Below are 16,057 nucleotides of genomic sequence, written 5' to 3'. Positions count from 1 at the left end.
TAACGAACAAGTTGTTGGGATTAGTCCTCCGATTGATAGAAAAGATGTTGTCGAGCCCAGCCAACGACAGGATCCAGTGGGCGTTCCTGCTAAACGCTTTTAGCCTCAATACCGACCCTATGAATATCCTCGTACTCCAAATAATCCTCCCCAATGCTACTTTCCTCCACAAAATCCCCAAAGTCATACCTCACCTCCTCAGTACTCTATCCACAATGCACCATCATATGCTCCACACCCACAAAACCCGCAACGGCTTGCACCGCCTCCACAAATGTCTTACCCACCTCTATGAGCGTATCAAACTCCTACCCGAAAGAGGTTCCAACCAAGGCCGAAGTACAAAATGAGAAGGCAACAGCAAAGAGAAAAATCTTTCACTCATATTGGAGAGTCATATGCCAGTTTGTTCCAAAGGCTGAGCCAATTGAACATGTTGAAGCCGATTCAGATAAAAATGCTTAAATGCATTCCAAAGAGTTTTGATTTTTCTCAAAGGTGTGCATATTGCTCTAATGCCCCGGGGCACAACATAGAAAAGGGTTGGCATCTGAAAAGAGCAGTCCATAAGCTTATTGATGCAGGTGACATTACCGTACAAAATCCAAATACAACAAATACTAGCTAAAGTCCATTGCCTGTTCATAATGAGACGCATGTGGTGGGCATGATTTGTGTGGAAAAGGGATGTGAGAACTCTTCTGAATCCCTTGGGGGTCCACCTACCGCAAAGTTATCAGCGTTATCAATCTCGATTCCAGAGGTTGATCTTAAGAATTAGTTGGCAAAAGGGACACAAAAGCTATTTGCTAAGGTTAACGTGATGGAGATTTGTGGAGGTACTGGTAATATTGACGTGGAACTCAGTGGCTTATATGTCAAGTTTGGTAATTGGAAACACACTCCTTTATTGGCCAGCCAAGAAAGAGTTTTGGTAGTTTATTTTGTTGTCGTTTTTGTTGTCCGGGTTATTTCAGAGTTGTAATCCGGACATTGTCTTGTTGGCTCAAACCCTTCTGCTTCTTATTTTCCTAGTTCGTTTAGTGGTAGTAACTTGTCTAGTGTTATCTAGGATTGTTCCAGGGTTGTAATCCATGTCTATTTTGCTTGTTTTATTCAAACCCTTTCCACCATCTGTCTAATGCAACCTCATGTTTTCTATTAGTTCTGGTCAGTTTTTGTTTAGGTTACTTTTCCTTTTATAGTGCTTTTCATCCTGATTCTAGTGACATGACATGCACACATAATTCTCAGGCTGGTCTTGAAAGTTAGTTTAATCATGAAACAATGACACATTTTTGAACATGATAAAATGAGGCATTTGAGGAAACAAGTAAAGATTCACGCATTCTGAGGTAACCTGAAGCTTGAACTGAGTGAAACTGAGGCAGTTAGTTTGGGAAATCAAGAGGTTAATAAGAGCATACAACAAGGAAATGTCTCAAAGCAGTTTGAGGTAAATCAGTCATTGTTGCAATGCATTCTTCCACATCAAGATAAGGTTGAGTCAATCTGCTTCGAACTGGCAAGGTTCATTCATCGAGATAAATGTATTGCCCATTGGCACTTTTGTTTGTGTTGATTCTATCAATAGATACCATGTATGATTTCTTTGCTTATCTTCAATTGCATGTTTGTACTTGGCATTTTGAAAGTTTGGTATGACGAAGGCATTTTCTTATGCTACCTAAACACTTTTATTTTTTGCTACTCCTTTGAGCCTTAATTTATTTTATTTCATACCCCCCTTTTGGAATCAGAAGCAGAGTTGGGAACTAGAAAAGAAAAGAAAAAAAGAAAAAGGATAAAAGGAAAGAAAAACAAAGAGAAAAGAAAACAAAGGGAAAGAAAGAAAAGGAAAAAAAACAACAAAATAGTCCAACTTTGTGTTTGAACTATGTTCGACCTGATTCTTGACACCTCAAGATACGTAGGCAGCCTTACGGTTTGGTCACACCAAATAAAATATTTCGTAATCCCACAAAGTCAAGAGTGGGGCAGATTTTCTTATAAATCTCATGAAAAAAGGGAAAAAATAAAAAAAAATCCCCAAATGCCAAGAAACTGGAGCAGAAGTTTTAATTTTGCCAAAAGACCTGATTCCGAAAGTTGTAATTTGGAACCCTTTCATCTTAAATTATTTTGAGCCTCCATGCCACCCTTTCTTTCCTACCCTGTCCAAAAGCCTACATTACGCTCCAAAGAAAGACCTTCCGACCAAACTTTGAGGATGCCGAATCAAGTTTGTGGTGAAAGTATGATCTTCCTACATCATGGGTAATACCTTGTTCTCATCGCAAAGAGAGAAAATGATAAACGAGAGAGTCTTATCAGTGAAAACCTCATGGGCACTGTAAGGCGACGGTGAGTTGAGAAAAAGAGCAAAATGAGAGAGGCTTGATGGTGAAAACCCTTTAGGGCACTACAAGTCGACTAAGGATTGTGGATCGGATGGGACAATTGAAGCGCTGAAGCCCAGTTTCACAGCGAAGAGGTACGACAAGAGTTGAATATTAGACTTGCTTGAGAGATTATGCCACTTAATCCGAAGGTGCATGTCATGGTCATTAGAGTTGGTATCCACATCTGATAAGTTTCTACTTTGTAATTTTCTTGTTAGGTATCATCTCTTTCCCTTGTCCCTTATTTTTTTCCTCTTGATTTGTTTGAGTCCCTTCTTGAGTTTGTTTGGTCAGAACAAGTGAGAAATGACTTCAAAATTTGCTACCAGCTTTTCAATTGCACAAAACGAATTTGGCTAGCACATCAAAAGTAGCATAAGTCAGGGAAAAGTGGTATGTGCATTGAGTTGGTAACAATCAACATGCTTTGGGATTCATGTGAAATGAAAACGTTCGGTAAATGTCAATTCATGAGCAAAATGCAACAGATAGAGGATATTGGGATCGAATGGAGCAGAGGCGTTTTCTGTGATAAGGGTTGAAAGAAAATGGGTAGTCGATAACAGTCAAGGTCGTCCAAGTTGAAATCAAAGTTATCTTGGCAAGTGTAGAAGCAGCCGCCCTCAAGGTCAAGGCCACAAACTAACCACCACATTTAAACTCACAAGTTTTCTTTGTTTGAAATAGGAACAAAGCAGTGCAAGCAAGTGGGTTCAAAAACAAGAAAAAAGAAAAAGAAAAAGAAAAAAAGAAGAAGAGAAGAATCGACAAAGGGAAGTTTCTCAAATCTTTGCCCTTACCTGTCTTGCTAGTGTGCATAAAATGTTGTCATTACTCTTCACATTTTTTCTCTTAGGATAAAAAGCCTTAGTCTGATGGATTTTTCCCCCAATCAAAATCTTAGTCTGATGAATCTTTCTCCTAAGATAAGAAACCTAGTCTGATGAATTTTCTCCTAGGATCAAAATCTTAGTCTGATAAATTTTTCTCCTAAGATAACAAAAAAAGACCTAGTCTGATGAACTTTGCCCTAGAATCAAAATCTTAGTCTGATGAATCTTTCTCCTAAGATAAGAACCTAGTCTGATGAATTTTCTCCTAGGATCGAAATCTTAGTCTGATGAATTTTTCTCCTAAGATAGAAGACCTAGTCTGATGAACTTTCTCCTAGGATATAAATCTTAGTCTGATGAATCTTTCTCCTAAGATACTAAAAAAAATACTTAGTTTGATGAATATATCTCCTAAGATAACAAAAAAAAGGGGGACCTAGTCTGATGAATTTTCTTCTAGGATCAAAATCTTAGTCTGATGAATCTTTCTCCTAAGATAAGAGACCTAGTCTGATGAATTTTCTCCTAGGATCGAAATCTTAGTCTGATGAATTTTTCTCCTAAGATAGAAGACCTAGTCTGATGAATTTTCTCCTATGATAGATTAATCTTTAGTTTTCCTGAAATCAGGGGTCCCGCCTGGAGAATGGGGTCAGTTTTTACTTTAGTCAAGCTTAGTTTACAATTTTCCGCAAGCTCAATCTTAAATCTAGGAGACGCACTTCCTAATCTGGGTCATTCAGGTTCAATTCTAGCAGACACACTTGCTAGTCAAATATTCTTGGTTTTATTCACCGGAGACGCACATCCCAGTCAAGTCTTTAGTTTTATTCTCATCATTGCATCAATAGCATAGGTGATTTACAGTTTTGCTAACAACTCACAAATCTTCCTAGTGCAAACTGGGGCAGAAAATTTTATTTGTTTTGTTGTTTTGATTGCAGGCACCCACCTAGAGAATGAGGGAAGACATTTCAGAGTTCATTTCAGAGTCATTTCAAGTTTCAAGTCAGTAGCAGTCACCCACCTGGAGAACGAAGGAAGTCATTTCATAATTCAATTCAAGTTAGAAGTAGCAGAAGCTTGCGGCAAGAATCCGAATCAACAGTCCGAGGTGACCAATAGAAGTAGTCTCAATCCAAAAAAAAAAAGAAAAAAAAAGAAAGAAAAGAAAGAAAAGAAAGAAAGTGAATCCAAAATGCAGAAGCAGAAAAAAGATGTGAACTGCTCAAAACGTGGTTGAAGTCACGAGCGCTACATGTCCGGTCTCGATCCGAAAAAGCTAAAGAAGAATGAACTAGCACCTACAGCTAGCGAGCGTCAAGGTTCAAATCTAGAGTCTGCATGAAGAACCATTCAAGACTCAAGATCAAGCTTCAGAAGACTCATATATAGGAATCTTGTAACTCATAGTTGACAGGCTTAGCTAGCCTTTTTCATGTTTTGATTTTTGATGTAATAATAGGACCGCGGATCGGAACCTCGACGGAACGGCACCTCGACCGGCTCTCCACCTCGGTATACTCTATCATCTCACTCACTTCTGAACTACACGTGGCCTGATTGCTTTATAGCCAAGGATATGCAGGCAGCTCGGATACCAGAGCTCGGTCATATTCTCTTTTTCTCTTAAGTTTAGTCTCTCCAAATAAAGGTCGGGTCAAAAAACCTGTCTAGTCGTTCTTTGTCTGAAAACTCTTCGTGTTTCCAGTCAAAGAGGGGCAGTTGTACACATGTAATTTTTTACCCTCCCCGAGATTTAACCCTTTTTAGCATTTAAATATTTAGTTTAGGTCTAATATCACTCTTTTAACTAGTTTTGACTCTTTTACTTTATTTTATCACAAAAAAAAATTACAAAAAATAGTTTCATTTTTCTCTATTTAATTAAGGTATTAGGTATTTTTAGGAAAATATTATTTTAACCCATTTTAATATAATCCCGAAAATACCAAAATAGTTTCATGTTATGATATGGTTTATTTTAATTAATTGGAATTAATTTTGCATTCAATAGCATATTTTTAAAATATTTTGTAGAAGGAAAAGGTTTAAGTTTTATTTATTTATGGATTTATAAAGAGTTGAAAACCCAATTTGTAGGCCCAATTTCGGCACCCCCTTGGCCCAATTAATCCCCAAAGACCCACACCTCTTCACACTTCTCACCAACCCATCAGCTCATGAACCACGCAAACCGGACCGGACCCGCCCCATTTTTCCCTCTAATCTTGGCCATCCATTCACTTTGATCCAACCCTTATTCCTCCCCACCATAATATAAAAACCAAATATTTCTCTAACCCTAAACCTAAAACACCCCTAACCAAACGATGCCCCCTCCATCTCCCACCTTTGCCGGCGCTACAACACTCCCAGACCCACCGTAAAATCCCTTCCACGTCATCACTGGTCCCCTATGGTCCCCCTTCCCTTTGTTTCATCTTCCACGTAGCAAAATCCCAACGAATCTCATTATTATTAACGCGTTTTCTTGCTCTCTAAGTTGGAATTGAATAAATGGAGGTCGTAGATTGAATCACTATTAATCTCGACCCTCCATTTGTTCGATTTTGAACTATAAAAGAGAAAATAAGAGAAAAATCGGGGGTCTTCGGAAAAAAAATCAGAATTGGGAGAAGAGGGTTCTAGGGTTCTTGAGGATTCTTCTCATTTTCTATTTTTCATTAAAAAGAGTAATACAATCAAAAATAGTTGGAATATTTTGGTTAGAGTTCTGTTTTTCTATTTCAAAAATCAGAAAATAAAAAAAAATACTTAGTGTAGTTGTTCTTTTATTTTCGGATTTCTTCCTCCCATTTTGGATTCCACATTTTTTATTTTGCTGTTGAAATATGGAGATTGATTGAGCTGAAATCATTTGCCATTCGAGTTTGCTTGAGGTCGGAGTCGTGTTCGTCGTTCGAGTTCTGGTCCCGTCGTTCGATTTTGCTTGCTGTTTCTCGTCAGATTTTCTTTCGTTTCGAGGAGTGTATATTTGCTGATTTTTCCCACTATTATTTAGAAGAATTTCAGCTTAACAGGTTCACTTCTTTTCCTTTCTTTTGTTTCTGTTGTGAATCATGTTTATCTTTGGTGAGGATCATGTCAATTGGTTTGTTCTCGCTTAAATCTTTTCTTCTGCTTCTTCTAGTCAAAATGAGCTTGAAAGTGTGTGCTGGTTTGCAATTTTATATGGCTACGGTGTTGGATTCGTGTTGAACGTTTGAAGTTAATTCACGAGGAAAATGGCAGCTTGTTGGTTTAAGGTTTCTTTTCAGTTTGAACTCTAAAATGGGTGGAAGTTTTGTTGGTGTCCCAGGTTTTGAACTAAGATTGAATCATTGAAATGGCGTAAAAATCGATTTGTCACTGTTTGATCCATTAGCCTACATAAAAAAAATATCAGCATGTTTTAAGTTTTCTTTAATCTGAGTCAGTGGCTCTAGTTCTTTTCATGAGTTTTGCCATAGTCCCTTGACTAGAGTAGTTCGTGAATTTCTTGTGAGTTCTACTACCCATTTGGACCCAATTTTAGAATTTTTTCTTAAAACTTATTTGGTCGGCTAATTCATCTGTTTTGAAGCAATTAGTTGTAAATTTTCTTTGTGTCCTAATCTCATCTTTTGCAAGTCTCATACATAAACAATCTCTAGGAAAATGTCACAGTGATCTTTTTAAGACCTCCACACCTTAATTGGCTCATGAACGTTTAATGCACTTTGTTTCTTTCTTTCCCCATTGTGTGTTAGATGGTTAAATATGTCTAGATATTTATTACTGTTTTAATTTAAAATTTCACAAAGGAATTGGAGTGGTAGACGTAAGAAGATGTTTGAACAACACTTTCCGATGAATTGGATTCACATTTTTTATTTTGTTGTTATTCTAGTTCTCTTAACTCTATCTCCTTAAATGATTTGGATCTTTACCTGCTAGACATTCTTCGGCTGATTAAATGTTTGGACATGAAATTGTCATTTTTTTGAATGATTGTTAGATCGTGTGAGTTGGGGTGTCCTGCCTACCAGATAATTAATATTTTCTCATGTCCTTTAGGAATCGGATTTAGCCAAATGTTTGGAATAAGAAGTTAAAGGAAAATGAGCGTGATTTAGATTTTGCTTTTACTTAGTTTTCTTTATTTATTTTGCTATATTGACCGCTAGTAACATGTTTAGGCCGACAAAATTTGGGTAGGCAAGCCTTAGGATTTTGTTAGTTTTGAGGCGAGAAGTCGTTCCCTTAGGTAAATTTATCCGGGGAATGCCCCAAAGGATTTGTATATATTTTATCCTGGGTATGCCCCGAGGTATTTGTATTTGGACGTTGAGAGCAAAACTCATAGTACTTTTATTCTTGTTTTATGATCTTATTAGGCGGGGACGACCTCGAGCCTCTTTTTGATTGTCTATTTTCTCTTTGTGTGCTTTTACCTCAATTAGAATATCTTTTAAAGCCAACTAGATCGAGTATGCAACCGTACTAGTTACGGGACTTGGGAAGTATCTAACACCTTCTCCCCGAGTCAAATGAACCCACTTTCCCGAATCTCTGGTGCAGACTTAGTTTTTGGAGTCCAAAGTGTTTTAAAAGGAAAAATTATTTTTAAAAACGGTGACCTGGCACAATGAAACCAATGTCAAGTGGCGACTCAGAAAAATCTTTTTGAACACAATTTTTTTGTCACTTTTCAAATTTGAAAATCCTTTTGAGCATTACAATCTCTTTTATATATTTTAAGAGGGTTAGTGAGGTGAAAAAAAGGGGCGTGACAGAGTTAAATTTGTATTCTCACAACCATTGCTTTAACTCTCTCTTCTTCTCACATCTTCTACATATGCTTCAAGGGGCCGTATATTTTCTGCTTCTCCTCTTGTGTCACCTGGTTGCAATGTAAGAAAATTGAAGAGTAGAAGTCCACCATTGAAGACCATTCAGAGCTTTGCTTTCGAAAATGGGTTTTTTGAGTTTGTTAGTTGTTTGGATTGAGTGTTGTTTCAATTGATTGAAAATATCAAAAGGAGTTCAAAATTTAAATTTGAAGTGATTTGGAGTAGATTTTAGCAAGATTTGAGTCAAATATCAGAACAGACGCAAGGAAGAGGCGAAGTCAGTTTTTTGTATAATTATGTATAATCTTGTATAATAGTGTATATGAGTGTATAAATATATTTTATACACTTTTATACACCTTTATACAAGCGTCTGTAGACGAACTTCTTTCACGATTTTCAGTTGCAATTCTTGTTCAAAATCAGTCCAAATCTCCATTAAATAACTTCAAATTTTATATACAACCTCCTTGTACTATTTATTACAAGTCTAAATAACACCAACTTCAAATTTCTCACAAAATTAAATTCGGAATTTAAACCCGCATATTTAAGCTTGTTAAAAATCTAATTTTCACCACCCAAATGGATTTGGTTTGTTGAACTAATATTTGAGTAACAGTTACTGATTCGAAAATTAACTTAAAAGCTTGAAGAATCTTTTCTAAAAATTAAATAGTTATTTTGAGAACCTATTGGAGATGGATGTTAAATCTTAGCCTATTATTTTTGGACTAGTTGGTTATAAATTGAAATATGGACTATAAAATTAAAAAGTAGGGAGCCCAATTGTCCTTATGTGAAATTTTTCCTTATTTAATTAGTTTCACCACATGATACTTTTTAGCTACTTATGATCCTCTAATTCAGAAGGGCTCAAAGGAATCTTTCAAACCTGCTCGAATGGCTAGAAAATTCAACAAACATGCTAGTATTAAAAGGAATAGACTTATTGAAACCCAAACTTCCAGTTAGATGATTTTTTAAGACTCATCGCGAAAAGAGGGCCTTCCTCTTTCTTGCTTGAAGCTCTGTCAAAGAAGTATTCTATTCCGAAAAGGCTTAGGGCTAGGCTAAACCTGCCGCTAGCTAGTGTGTTGTTCGTTCTAGCGATAGGCTCCAAGCGCGATTCTGATTCTAAATTCGTCTGAAGCCATCGAAGCTAGGTTTTCCATTATTAACAAGATGATTATCAAGGATGGCGTAATATTCGACGATTGTATCACAATACAAATATCATGCTTCGTTCAGTGTAAAAACTTGGTGACCATTTTAACATCAATGGTTAAAGAAAGACACTTTGCCAAAGAATGCTCAAATTCACCTTAGTAATTTCTCATGACTTTATATCCAAACATGGTTCTCCCGTAAAACGAGAAAAGCTATATTCCAATATACCACTAACCGCTGACCATTTTTATGCACCGCTGAGTAACTCATGGACGTATGCACAAATATTTAATGTTGTTTGGTTAATTGACTTATGTTTACAGATCGAGATGAGCAATCCACTATATAAACAGAGTATAAAATATCGAGAGAATGAACAATCTCATAAAGAGGTACACACAAGTGACATCATAATTCTTGTCACCCCTTAAACAAGACTTTCAAACCCCTTAGAGACTACATTGTGGATGCTACTGAATGAGAAAGAATGATCTTCAATTTATAGAGTTCAAAACTTTTTCCTCCAAAAAAAAAAAAGGACTAGCCAAATATGTGAAATTTATAATTTTCTTCTAAGAAAAGGAAAACTCAATTCAGATAAATATGTTGTCATTTCCTTCAAGAGAAAGGAAAACCAAATATGGCAAGAAAATTAGGGCAAACTCCTAATAATTCTCCCCATTGACCTGAATTTTCTGACAAAATAAACTAATTAATACACATTCTTCATATAATCTTCAACAGGCCGCATCTCCAAATCTCTGCCACTAAGCTTGTCTTAACCTGGAGTAACACTCTTGTCAAATTTCTCTGACAAAAATTATGATTACCGTCAAATAGGTTGCGGCTAGAACTAAACTCGCCTAGATGAACTTGTCATGAACCTCGCTCTGATATCACTTTTTAGGATCGAAATAATCAGGCATCATGCAGAAGCTAGTGAAGCGAACATTGAACGACGAAGATTCAGACAACAAAAGAGAAATATACAAAAAGAGGCACAAACATTTAACGTGGTTCGGCATTGATCTACATCCACAGGGCAGAGATGGACAATCCACTATATAAACAGAGTACAAAATATCGAGAGAAACAACCCCACAAAGAGGCGCACACAAGTGGCAACATAATACTTGTCTCACAAATTCTCGCTCTAAACAAGACTCTCAAATCCTTTAGGGACTACATTGGGGATGCTACTAAATGAGAAGTGTTGGACATTGAATTTGGGTCACGGGTCGCCCATATGGACTGATCCGGCCTACTTTTTAAAGGAGATATAATTAAGGGAAGTTACCTAGGGAAGGTATAACTCCAAATAAAACTACCGCACGTTGAGAAGTAAGGGATAGCGTGAGAATCAACGTGGGTTAGTTTTTCACGGTAGTTTTATTTTCTCTGAGAACTTCTCCTCTCTATAAATCAACGCTCCCCTTCTTCAGAGAAGAACACAAGGTGATAATCTCCCTACAAAGATACAAACACAGTAAAAGAAAGGAAAAATATATTTAGTTCGTGAACAAGAATTTCGTTTTCAGGAGAGACGAAATCGGATTTGGGGCAATTTTTTTGTGTGGTGAATTTAACGATTTCCGCTGCATAAACAAGGTACACAATTCGTTGTTCTCTCCCCTCAATTTAATCTATCAATGATATCAGAAGCCTTAATTGTGTTCGCGGTCAACATGGATAAGAGAATTCTTGTAATCTTCCGTCTTGTAGTATTAATTTTTTTGTTAGGGCTACTGACGTAGATTCGCAAGAATTGCATATACCCATGTGGATGCTCTTTACTGTAAGAGCAATGGTGAAGGGGCAAATTTACTAATTAAATATGTTATATATATATATAAAGGAAGTAAAACAATGCTTCAGCCAAAGTATGAATTTAATTATGGTTTTAGGCTTTCTACTGAATCATGTGTTATTTACGTTCCAAGATATCTACGTGGTCCCTCTAGTTGTTGAAGTTTCATGTTTCTTCCCTTAGTACTAGTGTATTGGGAAAAAACTGAGTTTATATTAAAGATGATGTGGCATGACACGTGGTTTGGTTAAATGGTCAAAGCGCAACAATTGACTAAGAGGCAAGGATAGAGACAGCCACGGGAAGAGGAATTAAATAGGCACGAGACGAAGTACAGATACGAGTCTCGTACCAATTCAAGTCATTTACAGCCAACGGATTAGAAGGCATTAAAGACAAAGATCTGATGACAGAAAGGAGTCCAAATTCATTATTAAATACCTGATACGTTAGAAAATTGGTATTTAATAGGAATGATTGTATAACGGCTTATTTAATATCATTTATTACTCATAATTATATCATTAAAGCTGAGGCTTCATTCCTTTACCTAGAATTACCTATAAAAGGAAGAAGTATCATCATTTGTAAGGACACGGAATACTATTGGGAACTTATTGAAATACAAAACTATTTGCTGCTTTACCATCATTCTCAAAAGTATTTTATTTTCGTCTCCTGATTATCAGTAACCCGAATTTATTTTTAGCTTTGACCAAAGACCCAAATTTTTGGTTAAACAAATTGGTTCCGTTACCGGGAATCTGATAATCTTTTCTTTTAAGCTATATCTTGTCGATTGTCGTCACCATGTCAAACAACAACACCGACAATAACAATAATAACACATTGGGAAACCATGAAAATCAATTTCATCAAAATCAAGATGACATGGTTCCCTCCCCTCCAGATTCACCACGTCAATCTCGTGAAGGCACTCCTGTTACTGAATCCCGTGCTGATCAACAAGAACAATCTGAACACTTTGAAGGAGTTACAACTGAAGCTTTACAAAAGCTAATTGATGCACAGGTCGGCAAAGCTCTTCAGGCACTTGTTAGTCGATTGCCTGCTGCACCACCCACACCAACTCCTAATAATAATACATTGGAGAATCCCCGTTCTGGTCTTGATAATTCTGGAAACGGAGCAACCCCCAGTGAACCACAGGAAGGGGGACCAGATAATTCAAATAATTCATATTTGCAAAATTTAGTACTAACCTTGCAGAAACAGATTAAGGAACAAAATGAGCGTATTGAACAAATCCCTGGAGTTCCGCCTGTAATAAAAGGAGTAGACATGGACAAATACTCACAACAACCATGGAAGCCAAGTGCTGCTCCCCTTCCGATTCCGAAAAAATTCAAAATGCCTGACATCCCAAAATATGATGGTACTACAGACCCACGTGACCACGTGACTGCATTTACAACAGGCGTGAAAGGCAACGATTTGACCAAACAAGAAATTGAATCAGTACTGGTCAAGAAATTTGGAGAAACACTCACCAAGGGTGCATTAACCTGGTATTCTCTTTTATCTGAAAATTTTATTAATTCTTTTGTTGAGCTTGCAGATTCTTTTATTAAAGCACATTCGGGAGCACAAAAGGTTGAGAAAAGAATGAAAGATATTTTCAAAATCAAACAAGGGGATTCGGAGTTGCTTAGAAATTTTGTTGATAGATTCCAGCGTGAAAGAATGACTCTACCTCGTGTGCCTGACAATTGGGCTGCAATAGCCCTTGCAAGTAATTTAAATGATAAAAGTTCTGAAGCCACGAGACGACTCAAAGAAAGCCTTCGAGAATTTCCTGCAACCACGTGGAATGATGTTTACAACAGGTATAGTACGAAGCTGCGAATTGAAGAAGATACCGTACCTAAGTTTCATCATGAAGAAAAGGGTGGTCCCCGAAGATCAGAAACCGAAAAAAGATCAGGTAAAAATAGGTACGATCCATATATGGGACCTGCAGGAAAAGACCCACGGTCGAAACAAGATAGCCAGCAATATGATCAAAAATCGAGGAACAGGGACTCTGGCTCTTCTTCAAAGTTCAGGAATGATCGAAACAGACAAGAATCACGAGATAATGACAGAAGTTTAAAGGCACGATTCGGCGGATATAATTTTAATATCTCTACCTCCGAGCTCGTAGCTGTTTTAAGAAGAATGGGAGATAAGGTACGGTGGCCAAAAGAGATGTGGTCAAATTCAAGTAGACGCAATCCAGATCATTGGTGTGAATTCCACAATGATCATGGGCACAAAACTTCCGAATGTAGATTCTTGCAGAGTAAAGTAGATCATCTATTGAAGCAAGGATACCTCACTGAGTTATTTAGCGAGAAAGGAAAACAAGCTTATATGAAAAACAGGCAAGAGCCACCGCAACCTCCTTCACCCAAGAGGACAGTGAATGTCATAAGCGGGGGAGACGATATTCATGGCATAACCTACACAGCCTCCAACAAGGTTTCTAAGGTAACAATTACACACGGGAAACGAGTGCGACAGTTCCTAGAAAATGAAAGTATCTCGTTCGATGATGCAGATACCGAAGGAGTGACAACTCCACATAATGACGCACTGGTAATATCTTTACTTGTACATGATACTAATGTAAAACGAGTTTTGATTGATCCAGGGAGTTCTGTAAATATTATATTACTAAGGGTACTACGGGAAATGCAAGCTGAAGACAAAATGATACCCAAGGCGCACACCTTGTCAGGCTTCGACAATTCAAGTGTAGTAACAAAAGGAGAGGTAATTCTAACAACTTTTACTACGGGTGTTGTTAAAGAAACTAAATTTTAGGTAGTTGATATGGAAATGGCCTACAATATGATCATGGGGAGACCATGGATACACGATATGGATGCTGTCCCATCAACTCTGCATCAGCTTATTAAATTCCCATCACCATGGGGAATTTGCCAAATTCGTGGGGATCAGCAGATGGCTAGAAGTGTCAACACTGTAACAAGTACGAGCACCGTAAGTAAAGAAAAATAGCAATTACAGGAAATAGTTGAAGGTAAAAAAGATCAAACTTCAGCTGAACAAGAAAAGACAGATTTGGACTCAAGGCCTGACACAATTCAGGAACCTGAAGAAAATGAAAGCATCAAAACGACAATTGAAGAGCTTGAGGCAGTGATGTTATTTGAGCAATAGCCTGAACGGAAGGTTTATGTCGGGGCCAATTTAAGCTTAAACATGCGAGGTATGATAATCGAATTTTTAAAAGCTAACTTAGACTGCTTTGCTTGATCCCACGCTGATATGACAGGGATACCACCGGAGGTGATGACTCACAAACTCAATGAGGACCCTTCTTTCACACCAATAAAGCAAAAGAAAAGAAAGCAAGGTGCTTTCAAGAACCAGGTGATTCAGGATGAGGTCCAAAAATTATTAAAAATCGGATCGATCCGTGAGGTAAAGTATCCTAATTGGTTAGCTAACACGGTGGTCGTACCCAAGAAAAATGGTAAGTGGCGTGTTTGTGTGGATTATACCGATTTAAATAAAGCCTGTCCAAAAGATTCCTTTCCCTTACCGCATATAGACCAACTAATTGATGCAACCGCAGGTCATGAACTTTTAAGTTTTTTAGATGCATACTCGGGATATAACCAAATTAAAATGGATCCTGGTGATGAAGAAAAAACTTCTTTCATCACAGACAGGGGGACTTACTGTTATAAAGTAATGCCCTTTGGTCTCAAAAATGCTGGGGCAACCTATCAAAGGTTGGTCACCAAAATGTTCCAAGAACATTTAGGAAAAAAATGAAGCAGAGTATGAGGCTGTAATTGCAGGTTTAGAATTGGCACGAGAACTCGGCATAACACAGATTATAATCAAGAGTGATTCTCAACTCGTGGTCAATCAAATGCTGGGGACTTATACAACCAGAGAGACGTGAATGCAAGAGTACCTCGCAAAGGAACGGGAGTTAATAAAACAATTCCAAACTTGGAAAGTAGTGCAGATCCCAAGAGATGAGAATGTAGAGGCAGATGCTTTAGCAAATCTCGCATTTGCAGCAGACGTAGCAAACAATACAAATGCTTCAGTCATACATTTATTTCATTCCGTTCTCGAATCTGATAAAAACGAGGTAAATTTTAATCATTTAACATGGGATTGGAGAAACGAAATTGTTGCCTTTTTACAGCACGGTACCGTGCCTAATGACAAAGGAAAGGCTCACGCGCTTCGCAAAAAAGCTGCTCGATATTGTTTATATCAAGGAAATCTTTATCGAAAGATGTTCGGTGGACCACTAGCAAGGTGTCTCGGACCCTCTCAAACAGAATATGTGATGAGAGAAGTACACGAAAGGACATTGTGGGAATCACGCAGGGGGACGGTCACTGGTAAGAACATTAATTCGCACAGGATATTATTGGCCTAAGATGGAAGAAGAAGCAACCAGTTTCGTGTCCAAATGTGATAAATGTCAAAGATACGGCAATAATATGCACAGACCAGCTGAGTTACTACATCTTGTTATAGCCCCGTGGCCCTTTATGAAATGGGGAATGGATATCGTAGGTCCACTTCCACAAGCAAAAGGTCAGGTAAAGTTTCTACTTGTACTTACAGATTACTTCACTAAATGGGTAGAAGCAGGGGCATTTAAACAGGTACGAGAGAAAAAAGTTAAAGACTTCATATGGCAAAATATAATATGCCGCTTTGGAGCACCAAAGGAGATCGTGTGTGACAATGGACCACAATTCATTGGAGCTCAAATCACAGAATTTCTTCAAAGTTGGCAGATTAAAAGGATAACATATACGCCATACAATCCAGTAGGTAATGGACAAGCGGAATCCACAAACAAAGTCATTATCAACAACTTGAAGAAGAGGTTACAGAATTCAAAAGGCAATTGGCCTGAGGTGTTACCTGGAGTATTATGGGCTTATCGTACAACGACTAAAACAGGCACTGGAGAAACGCCATTTTCAATAGTTTATGGTGCGGAAG

This window comes from Nicotiana sylvestris, chromosome 5, assembly GCF_000393655.2.
Source record: "Nicotiana sylvestris chromosome 5, ASM39365v2, whole genome shotgun sequence".
Classification (NCBI taxonomy): Eukaryota; Viridiplantae; Streptophyta; class Magnoliopsida; order Solanales; family Solanaceae; genus Nicotiana; species Nicotiana sylvestris.
This window is presented reverse-complemented; position numbering follows the sequence as displayed.